Below are 11,561 nucleotides of genomic sequence, written 5' to 3' on the forward strand. Positions count from 1 at the left end.
ACCTGGTTGACTATCACCCAGAAAAGTGTAGAAGTTTCCCAAAAATCCATCTCAGTTTGCGCTTCCCACAAGCCTACCTATCAAGCCTCCTGCTGGTCAGCTGGAGAATTTGACTTAAGTAGTGAATCAGTGCTACACTCATCCCAAAAAATGCGCAGAAGTTGTTAACCTACCTACCTGCACTTCCTGAAGAAATTGCATAGACATGAGGGACAAGAGCACGATGGCTGTCATTGCACTATCCCAGGAAATTTCATAGTTTTGTCAAGCAGTCCCACTGCCAGCCTACTTGCCACTCCTCTCGGATCTAAACACTTCTAACCAGCAATCTCCCACATCCGGATACTAGCCTCCTATGGAAATCTATGCAGTTTTCACTACCAGTGCTCCCTATTACCCGCACCGCCTTCCCAAAAAAAACGTGCAAATCTGCCTTCGAGCTGAGCCATATCCTGCACATGTCATTGTTGTCCCGAACTTCTCATCCTAACCTCCCAGTGACCTTTGTGTAGTTTTTCCCGACAATGTCTCGGAGTCTCGTATCCCGGTGTGACATGTGCTCTATGTTGTTTGAGAGCTTTGTCCTTTATCCCGGTCAGTTGCACCCAAAAACGAAAGACAATGCATCATGGTAGACTAGGTTATTTCTAGATTTGATGGTACATCATGAGAACACTCATCACTCAACAACACAACAACTCGACATAAATAGCACAACCAGCATGTGCATACCAGGAGTCTCATGTCGAGTTGTGTCATGAGTCACCTCGCCCACATCACTACTTTGGGTCATACTTGTGTAATAAATGTAATGTAATGTTGAAGTCCAAGAGACACACAGATGAAGTTAAAGAGTCAAGTGAGTTGAGTAGTCATGTAAGTCGAACAATCATGAGGGAAGTTGAAGAGTCATAAGGGTCAATTTCACCCTTGGCTATATATACCCCTAATTTGTACATGCAAAAGACTTTTCACCTTAGATCCTCCCACATAGTCTTGAGAGTCTATAGTCTTTTCTTTAAGGAGTGAGAAATGGCTTCAACGCCCCGCTATCGGTGTTAGTGATGTATGGTGTACAAATGTGTCTTGGAACTTTCGCTTAATTCAAAAGCCTGTTAACAAGCCAGCACGTTTTCACACATGTATTGTATTCGTTTGTAAGACTATTCTTGGGACACTTGTAATGCATGTTACTTTAACCTGTACTAAGATAGTTGAACTATTTTGGTTGTTTTAGTGCATATGTTGTTGGAAATGTGTTGTATCAATTGGTAACGTGTCTCTCCTGTGTGGAATACTCCTCTAGACACTGGATAGATTCATTCTTGTAAACTTGTTATAACTACCTTCACACTCATGTGGACTACTCTATTGGGTGTTATACGTGTTACATGTTCACTTTTTGTTTGTGACTGCCACATTCGTGTGGACTACTCTACTGGAAGTTGCACAAATCTTGTTGTGTTGTGTGTCTCTAACTGAGTTGGAACTATTCCCTTTCGACTTGAGACTCACTCTCACCCCGTCCCTCTGCAGTGAAAGAACTTAGTTACAAGTTACACTAAACACTCATCAGGCACACGAACCTCATTGTCTGAAGACTAAGTATACCACTCTCATGTGTTGACAAGCAAGAATTAAGGCATATCTTTAAGATAATGGACACTGGGCCATCATACGAGATGGGACTCCCACACTAAACGATGTGAGGTCTATTTGGAACTTCATACCGGGAAGATCCCATGAATGTTGGTGGGTCCAACACCATCAACACTATCATATACTTGTAGATCCACTTCGAATTCACCATTGAATTTCTTCAAATCTTGACACAATCTTCATTATGGCATCCTTCAAACTAGTTGACCTACCTTCTTCCTCTAATATAGGAACTCTTCTGGTCATCATACATGGTTCTGGATGGTAGTACAAATTCTCCCTCTTAAGGATAAATCACTCTAGGAGAATCCTCTTGTCTCAATCTTTGCTTTGTTCTTCACAATGATTTCATCTACTACCAAATCCATTGAAACCTTTACGATGTACTTGCAGCCCTCATTAGGATGTCATGGAAGAATTGATTATAACCTAGAAAAAGGAAATTAATACAAGAAGCTAACTAATAATAAAACAATCATAATTAAGTAAGAGAGATATAAAGTACTTATATTTTGAGGATTGTAGGGAATTTTCAACTCCCTCTTGATCCTTGTCTTCTTGCATGAATGAAATCCATCTGCAATTTCATCATCCTCATCCTCATCATCAACATGTTGTTTTTCTTTTCATTCTTACATGAGCTAGGATTTAATCTTTCAACGGAAACATTGATTTCGGTATAACTCTAGGGTTTTATCCACAATCTCTAGGGTTTTCTTATCGAAGAATTATAGATTTCTAGAGTTTGTAAATCATTTCTCCAAGAAGGGATCATAGAACAGGGTTTATGGCTTCCCTTGTTTTATGTGAAAGACCCCTTCATCTCCCTCTTGCTCCTAGCCTAATTGCATAAATCAAAGATCTATTTGCAATTTTATCAACCTAGTAAAACTTGTCCTTATCTTTAGTTCTTAATGATTTTGTAGTGTCATTCTTGGTTTTCTCCTAATGTAGATGCTCATCATCACCATTTACCTTCCTCTTCTTATCGCCCTTCCCTTCAGTACATTGATTTTTATAATGACCAAACTTGTGGCAATGAAAACATTAAATATCGTACTTTCGAGGGGTTGGTCTTCTACCTGCATTCCTTTGAAATTTTCTAAATTTTCTCCTTCCTCTACTATTTTTAGAGTGGGTTGCAAACGCTTGAGAGTGATCATCTTGAGGACTTGGAATCTTCCCCTTTGAGAAAAGTATAGATTCTTCTTGGGTACATGAGGTCCATAGATCCTCAAAACTTGGAATCTTTTCTCTGCCACAAATACTAGATGCAAACAAGTTCCATGAGCCAGGAAAACCATTAAGTGTTGTAGCTCCAAGTTCTTTATCAGAAATAATTGCTTGAAGTTGATCTCTTAGATGAGAGATCCTTATAAAATATGAGGCCACGATATCATCTCTTGTCATTTTAACATCATGAAGCTCATTCTTCAAATACATTACTTAACCAATGTTGTTGATAGTATATAATCCAGCCAGGGCATCAAAAAACTTCTTTGAAGTGTTAAGATTTGAGACATATGGAATCAAATGATATTTAATAGAATCCACAATAATACTCATGGTTGTGATGCCATCCTTCATGTGTTTTTTTCCCTTTATTATCTGAAGGTTTAGTAACATTTCCCTTCACAATATCCAAAACATCATTGTTTGCAAGAATGAGATCAATCCTTATTTTCCAAGCCCTAAAATTTCTAGATACTTCCAACTTGTTCTCTAACTTCATAGAGGAACCCATGTTTATAAATAAACAATCGAACTGTAAATATAGGTCTCTTCAAAAGTGATCTTAGTGCCCTTTTTTCACCAAAAATCTGACACTATGTTGATTTTTCAAGTGCAATAGATACAAGCACTATTTTCGGAAAACTAATAATTACTTCTAATGATATAGATATTATTTTAGCACTTTTAGTTTATCATTAAGAAATTACACTGTAGAAACTCAACCATAAAATCAATAGGACATTAGAGATAATAATGCACAAAGACAATGCAAGATTTACCATAAGAAAACCCAACAACCTTTTCCTTAGATAAATTCTTTATTTCAACAAGAGATACATCTATTTCTTCTTGTTGGGTTGTGTTATATTCTTTCTACGACTAGCCGCGCTAGTTAATCGGGAGGTTAGAGGGGGGGGGCTTCGCCCCCCCTTCGTTGTGCCAATTGCGCAGTCGAGGGGTCACACGGGGTTTGAGGAGGGTGGTTAGCCCCCCTCTATGGGGTCCGAGGTAGCACCCTAGGGAAAAAAATTTGGACCCTATATTAGGTTGGGCGAAGCTACCTATGGTTTTGTGCATGGTTTTCGCACATGGTTTTGGGCGCGATGGTTTTCGATCCATGGTATTGGATGCTTCGGCATGTATATATATGTATTGTAACATTGAAAAGAACATAATGAAAAATCAATCTGGTAGTCCCGGTTTTGGGATTCAAGGGGAAATCTTTGTGTATATTTGTTTTACGTGTTATTCTCTCGCTATTGTTTATTTTCTATGTTTTAGAATTTGTATGCAGATAATTTCTATACGGGGTTAAAACCTACACTTCTAGTCAAGTACAAAGTCAAAATGGTGAGGAATACAATCCTGGTCAAACCTAGTCAAAGTTCTCACAATAGTCGACTCTAGTAAGTCATGTGAACTTATTGTTACTCATGCACACATGCACACATTTTTTTACTCATGCACACTTCTTGTGACTGATGTGTAGTTCTTGTGACTCGTGCGCACTTCTTGTTCCCTCCCTAGACCTCGACTAGCAATATAACCTTGGTCAAACTAACTAGCAATATAACCTTGGAAAAACCTAGTCAAACTTCCCACGATACTCGAATTCAGTAAGTCATGTGAACTATGCATTACTCATGCACACATGCACACTTCTTGTTACTCATGCACACTTCTTATGACTCATGCATGGTTCTTGTGATTCGTGTGCACTTCGTGTTCCCTCTCTCCTTCGCATAGATAAACAAAAGAATAGATGAGTGATCTGAATTATGTGTCAAGAGAAGTAGGTCGATTGCCTTATTTATAGTATTTTGGGAGGTTGAATGGGTGTCACTTCAACTGGGGTTGATTTGACTTGATGGAGGGTCGACTTGATTATCTTGGAGCCAAAAATTTAAAATTTTCCCTTTTGAAACTAACATGAAGAACATGTGTTATATTTATCATTACATATATTTGAATGGCTAAAATATTAATTATGAAGACATGCCATATCTACAGAATTCAACAGAAAGTACTTGTAATTTCGATTTGTTAGTTCAATTTTCGCATGCAATGTTGTATTTGTTTATGTGCCTCTTGGGTTTGAACCGAAACTGCTGCTTAATGGAAGTAATTCCATAATTTATGTGTTACTGAATGCCTCAAATTTTTTGTTAAATTCCTAGACCTCACAATTGCTATGAGCCAAATCAACCCTCTAGTAGTTAGGTGAGTTATCGGTCGTGGATAGTGTATCGTATGAAAAAAAAAAGTCAATTTTTCTTCTCACAGAGAGAAATGCATAAATCACCAAGTCATTAACAAATTCAGAGTAGTGAGTGAATTCCTGGATGATAACCAATATTGTTTCATCACACGTCTACTTGGAAGTATCAACATGTCAATTGTAAGCATAATAGCATATGTTGACCTTGAATACTACTGACATCTCAGAGTTGGGAGAAATTATTAGTGAGACTTTATTAGTGAGACTGAGACATATGGCATTAAAATTGAAATGAGACATTAATTTTTTTTTCCAATTAAGTATTTACAAATTAATTTTTTTAATTCGAATAAAAATATATTATTTATTTCTAAAGTTTAACATTAAGATTTACATAAGTCAAAACTAAACTAATAGCAATCAAATCACAAATAGATTAGTAGAATCCTACCAATAACAACATATATACAACTATACACAAAAATTTTATCAAGATAAAAATAGAAAAATAATTCATATATTATGTTTTCATATTTTTATTTTTTAATAAAAGAATATATTTACTTTTTAAATTAATTAAAAGTATCATATATAAATTTAGATGATGAGGTTAGATTATTTTATCAATATAAATATTACACTCCAATTTAGAATATTGGGTTTTATGGTAACCATTTTCATATGCCAACATGCTCAGTAAATAAATTCAATATAATATTGATCACTTAAACCGAAACTTCAAAGTCATTGTTACATAATCTTACTAGTATATTATTAAAACGTGGGAAACCTTTCAATTATTTTTTATTGATCAAAATAGGGATCAGATTCCATAGCCTTTCCATAAAATGAACCGCCTTATCGTGAATTTAGACAGAGGTAGGATGTCACCCTTGATGGACAATGACGTCTCTTACATTTCTCTCTTTGTTCACAGGGGAATGTGAAAATTAACGTCTCTAACCTTTCTTTCTTTGGTCACAGGGTCACATGGGAACGTCAAAATTATTGCATGGGTTTACAGTATGTGAGCATATGCACTATTTCGCGCATGGTGGGTCTGTGGACAGGTTGCTCCTGTGTGCACAGTATAGCTACGAAGAATATATGCATCGCCTCTTCCAGAACGTTAGGGAATGTGGCATCAATAATCTTCATAACTTCTTCTCTTTTCCAGCTTGTCATCTTCTTCGCCCACCCTGTTATGTTCATGCCCTCTTCATATTCTCTTTCATCCACTGATTTCTTACCACTAATCAGCTCAAGCAGAACCACTCTGAAGCTATACACATCTCTCTTCTCGTCCACTTTCAGTGTGTACCCGTACTCTGTGTAAATTCACGAATTAAAATTAAGAATTTGGCCCCAAAATTAAAAGGTAGGGAAAATGTGAAACAAAAATTTACCTGGAGCTATGTAGATGAAGGTGCCTGCTACTGAAGAAATGCTTTCCGATGCACCGGAATGATGCAAGATCTTGGAGAGGTCGAAATCTGCAACACGGGCTTCAAAGTTGGAATCAAGAAGAATATTAGTGGATTTCACGTCACGATGAAGGATGAGTGGGTGGCAATCATGGTGAAGATAGCACAAACCCTTGGCTGCTTCCACTACGATTTTGTATCTACTTTACCAATGCAAATCCCCACCATTGTTTCCATGAAGCAGCTCCCCCAGGCTTCCGTTACTCATGTATTCATACACCAGGAGATTAGTGTCATGGTTGGAGATAATGGCCAACAATCTGACTATGTGCCGATGGTGGATTTTTCCCACTGTCTTGGTTTCCGCAGAGAAACCACGATCATTTCAAGAAGCTGTAGTACCCATTAATTTCTTTACTGCAATCTGTTGGCCATTAGGCATTATACCTTTATACACAACTCCCGCTCCTCCTTTGCGCTCATGTTCTCTTCTTTTACGCATTCCAACACGTCACCGATCCCAAAGTTGAGATTGTGGAAGGTGGTCATATTCCACGACCTCACGTCGCCTTATTTCTTGATGGTTGTTGCCTTAGATTTGACTGACCAAAATGCCAACACTAGAGAGTAGAAGAGTAAAAATCCTGAAGCTGAGAGAGCAGAAACAAGTCCAACCACGATGTGTGCTGACCCACAACGGCCCAATTGCGATCCACATAAGTAGGGGTTCCATGCAAACAAGCTTTTATTGAAACCTGAAAATAGACTGCTCTCTATAATAAGCCTAGAAAAATTATTATAAGAGAAATCCAGATCGGTCAAAGTAGTCATATTGTGCAATTTTTTTGGAATGCTCCCATTCAAGTGGTTTTTGGATACGTTCAGATAGTAGAGAAAGGGAATCCTGATGATTTCCACTGGGATGGGACCACTGAATTCGTTCTGGCTAAGATCAATCTGTTCCAGAGAAATATAGCTGCCAATTTCTCTAGGAATTATACCAGAAAACCTATTTTTGCTCAAATTTATAACCTCAATTTTTCCCAGTCGACCAATCTCTGGTGGAACATTGCCTGTTAATTGATTTCCATCGATCCAAAGACTGGTCAAAGTAGATAACTTACCAATCCCCGTAGGGATCATACCAGAAAGCCTGTTATTGCTGAAATCGATCTTTTCAATATTCCTCAATTGGCAAATCTCTGGTGGAATGTGACCTGTTAATTGATTCCCACCAATCAGAATAAAGTACAAAGAAGGTGACTTACATATTGATGAAGGAAGAGAGCCACTAAGATGATTATTGGAAATATCCATTGACCTTAGAGTGGAGGATACATTGCCCGGTATGCTCCCAGTGAGATAATTGCTATGCAAATCGATCCAAAACAGCATGGGTAAGTATAACAAGCTTGGAGGAATTGAACCATTGAAATAGTTTTCCCCCAACCAAAGATATTCCTGAGAATTGCATGTGCCGAGAGAGTAAGGAATCTGACCAGAGAATAAATTATTATATATCTAAACCCCAGAGCCTTCCGCCCTTGCAGATATTCGGAGGGATGGGAGCAGTTAGCTTGTTACCGGAAGCAAACAGTGCCATTTGCTCTCCACCATTGCCGAATTGGTGAGGAAGGGAACCTGTGAAATTGTTCCACAAAATATATAATAACTCCAACTTTGGCAAGTCCCCAATGAAAGATGGAATCTCGCCTTGTAGTCTGTTGCTGGACACACTCAATTCTGTCAACAATTTCAACGCGGCGAGTTCCACGGGTATTCTTCCACTCAACCTATTGACACCCAAGTCAAGATGTTCTACATTTTTGAGCTTCCCATACTCACGGGGAATGTTGCCGGAGAAGTTATTAAATTTGAGGTCAACATGCCTGAGCTTCATGAGATAGCTCAAATCCAACGGCAATACCCCTGACAAATAGTTGTCCCTGACATCAAGGACCTCTAGGTTCCTCAATTTTGATATGTTGGAGGGGAGGCTTCCATTGAGGGAGTTAGAGTTGACATTTAGTGAACGGAGGGTTCACAAATTTGTGACTTGAGTGGGGAATGGACCTGAAATACCCATGTTAGAGAGATTTAGAGCCACTACTCGACCCATATGGTCACATCGGATGCCAGCCCATGAGAAATGGACAATGTAGTTGGAGGAGGGTCTCCAGCTATCTAACGAATGGTAAGGATAAACCATTTGTGCTTTCATTTAAATAAGCACTGTAGCATCTCCATGGAGTGAAGAATTGGAAAGAGCAGATGATGGGTCTAGAAAAAGGGCAAGGAGGAACGCAGACAAGTGGAGGGCAAGTTTTGGCAGCCTCATCTTCTAATGGATGAACCTACTGTTGAAATATTAATTTCCCCTGCGCGGCATTCATTTCCGGAAAACCACCAGTTTTGTATTGCACCACCTTTCAGCATTTGTGGTGTTTGTCAGAAGGCCTCCGATCACCCTGACCAAACGACACACGTCCACCGTACGATTCTAAAACCACCAATCTCCCGGCCGGTAAACTTCGTTTGGTTCATGCGACTTAAGCAAGCGATATACGTCTGATTAAATCAACGGACCAGAATCCTTTTCAACCTGCCTGAACTTTTTGGTTTGACCGCCGGTTTTAACATTAATGCATTTAATGAATCTGTCATAGTCGTAGGTAAAGACTTTAAGTTTTTTACAGCATGTAATATTATATATTTTTTTGTTAACACATATGAAATGTATGTGTTAAATTTTGTTGGGTGTTGACTTTTTAGTATGGTAACACGGGATGAAAAAAAGAGGGCTCGCAGCAGCGAATAAATAAACAAAACCAAGGGAGCACAGCAGTGTGGAAAAAAGAAGAAAGACTTGCGGCAGCAAATGAAAATTTGGGATTCCTTTTACAGGTGCTTGTAGTTGTTCGTTGAAACAAATGGGATTGCGATGTAATTTTTTTTATTTGAATATGCAATGTGAAAACCCAGCAACTTGAATGTAATGAAAAATTTCACACAGGAGTGAATGTGAAAGTTTTTTTTTCAGCAGTAAACCCATGTAAGAATTTTTATTTTACAACAGTGAATGTAAAAGTTTTTCACATAGCAGTGAATGAAAATTTTACACAGTAGTGTAAGATTATTTCTAAAAGAGGCAGAGTAATTTTGTTTTTGGTGGAAGTTCTTGGTGAATCCCTCTGAGAGAGAGGAAGAAATTTGTATCAAGCAGATTATGAATTAATACAAGTTTATTTTGGTTGAGAAACTCTGCTTTGCTCAGAAATTTTATTTTCTTCCCTGTGTTAAAGATCCTGTGGAGAAAACAGAGCATTGTCTCTGTGTTCAGTTAATTTGTGTTTGAAATTACCAGAAATTTCCAACATGGTATCAAAGCAGATCCAGGTTCTTTGAAGGTGTCAAAGAATCTGAAGGAAGGAGTTTTTTTTTGCTGCAACAGCTTCTCCGGCAGAGTGAAGTCTCAGGCAAAAGATTCAAAGGTATTTCTCAATGTTTTTTTTGTGTCACTGTTGAAGACAGTCAGTGTTTTTTTAATATACAGTCAAGGATTTAGAAGCATAGCTGAGAATGCAAGGAATGGCCAACACAAAAACTAGCATGGGTAATTTTAATACCCAGCTCCCACAGTTTAATGGGAAAAACTATGAATATTGGGCAATAACCATGAGAGCCCTGTTTTCCTCACAATATTTATGGGAATTAGTTGAGGATGGTTTTGAAGAACCAGCAGATGAAAATGAGTTTAATAGGTTAACTCAGTTAGGGAAAGATCTATTGAAGAGTAATAGGAAGAAGGATTCAAAAGCCCTCGTATTTTTGTATCGGTCAGTGCATGAGAGTGTGTTTCCAAGGATAGCAGCAGCCAAGACATCCAAAGAAGCATGGAAAACTCTCAAGGCAACCTATCAAGGAATGGAGAAAGTGAAGACAGCAAAACTACAGTTGTTGAGGAAAGATTTTGAGAATCTGTGTATGAAGGAGTCAGACAATATTGACTCATTCTTCACACATGTAATTGGTCTGGTCACACAGATAAGGACTCATGGAGAAATTATTGAAGAAAGGAGGATTGTGGAGAAAATATTGGGGGTCTTACCCTCAAAGTTTGATGTGATTGTCACCACCATAGAAGAGACAAAGGATCTCTCGAACTTTTTAGTTGATGAACTTCATGCATCACTGATAACACATGAGCAGAGGTTGAGTAGAAATGAAAACTCATCTCTAGAGCAAGCCTTCAGGACCCAGATGTCATTTGGAAGAGGAAGAGGTCAAGGCAGAGGAAGCAAGAGAGGAAGAGGCAGAAGCCAAAACAGAGGTGGTAGGAACAGTCCAGCAAATGCTCAAGGAAGAGGCGGCTATCCAAATCAGAACCAAGGCCAAGGCAGCAGCCAACAAAGTGGACAACATCATGCTCAAGGACAAAGGTATGAAAAATCCAATGTCCAATGTTATTATTGTAAAAAATATGGACATTATGCAAATGAATGTAGGAAGAAGTAGCATGATATGAATAATAGATCTAATGCAAATATCACTAGAGAAAATATCAACCAAGATAATATGTTGTTAGCTTGTAACATGGCTGAAACAAACAGTGAAGATATATGGTTTTTAGATTCCGGTTGTAGTAACCATATGACAGGAAACATAGCCCTGTTTTCTACTTTAGATCAGAGTGTGAAATCACAAGTCACACTTGGAACTGATAGAAAAATTTCTGCTATGGGAAAAGGAGAAGTTAAAATATTTACAAAGAAAGGTGAAAAGAAAACCATCGCAGATGTCTATTATGTTCCTGGAATGAGGTGTAACCTCTTAAGTATTGGACAACTTGTTCAAAAGGGGTACAATGTTTTCTTTTTGAATGATGTATGCACCATCATGGATAGAGCACCCAACAAACGATGTATTGCTGAAGTGAATATGACGAGGAACAGGATGTTCCCTCTCAAAATAAGCGCAAATTTGAAAAACAAAGAAGTAATTGCAACAGATACCCAAGAGGCTTTCCA

Source organism: Pinus tabuliformis, chromosome 4_2 (assembly GCF_031772625.1).
Source record: "Pinus tabuliformis cultivar Carrire ecotype Pingquan chromosome 4_2, CPIR1, whole genome shotgun sequence".
Lineage (NCBI taxonomy): Eukaryota > Viridiplantae > Streptophyta > Pinopsida > Pinales > Pinaceae > Pinus > Pinus tabuliformis.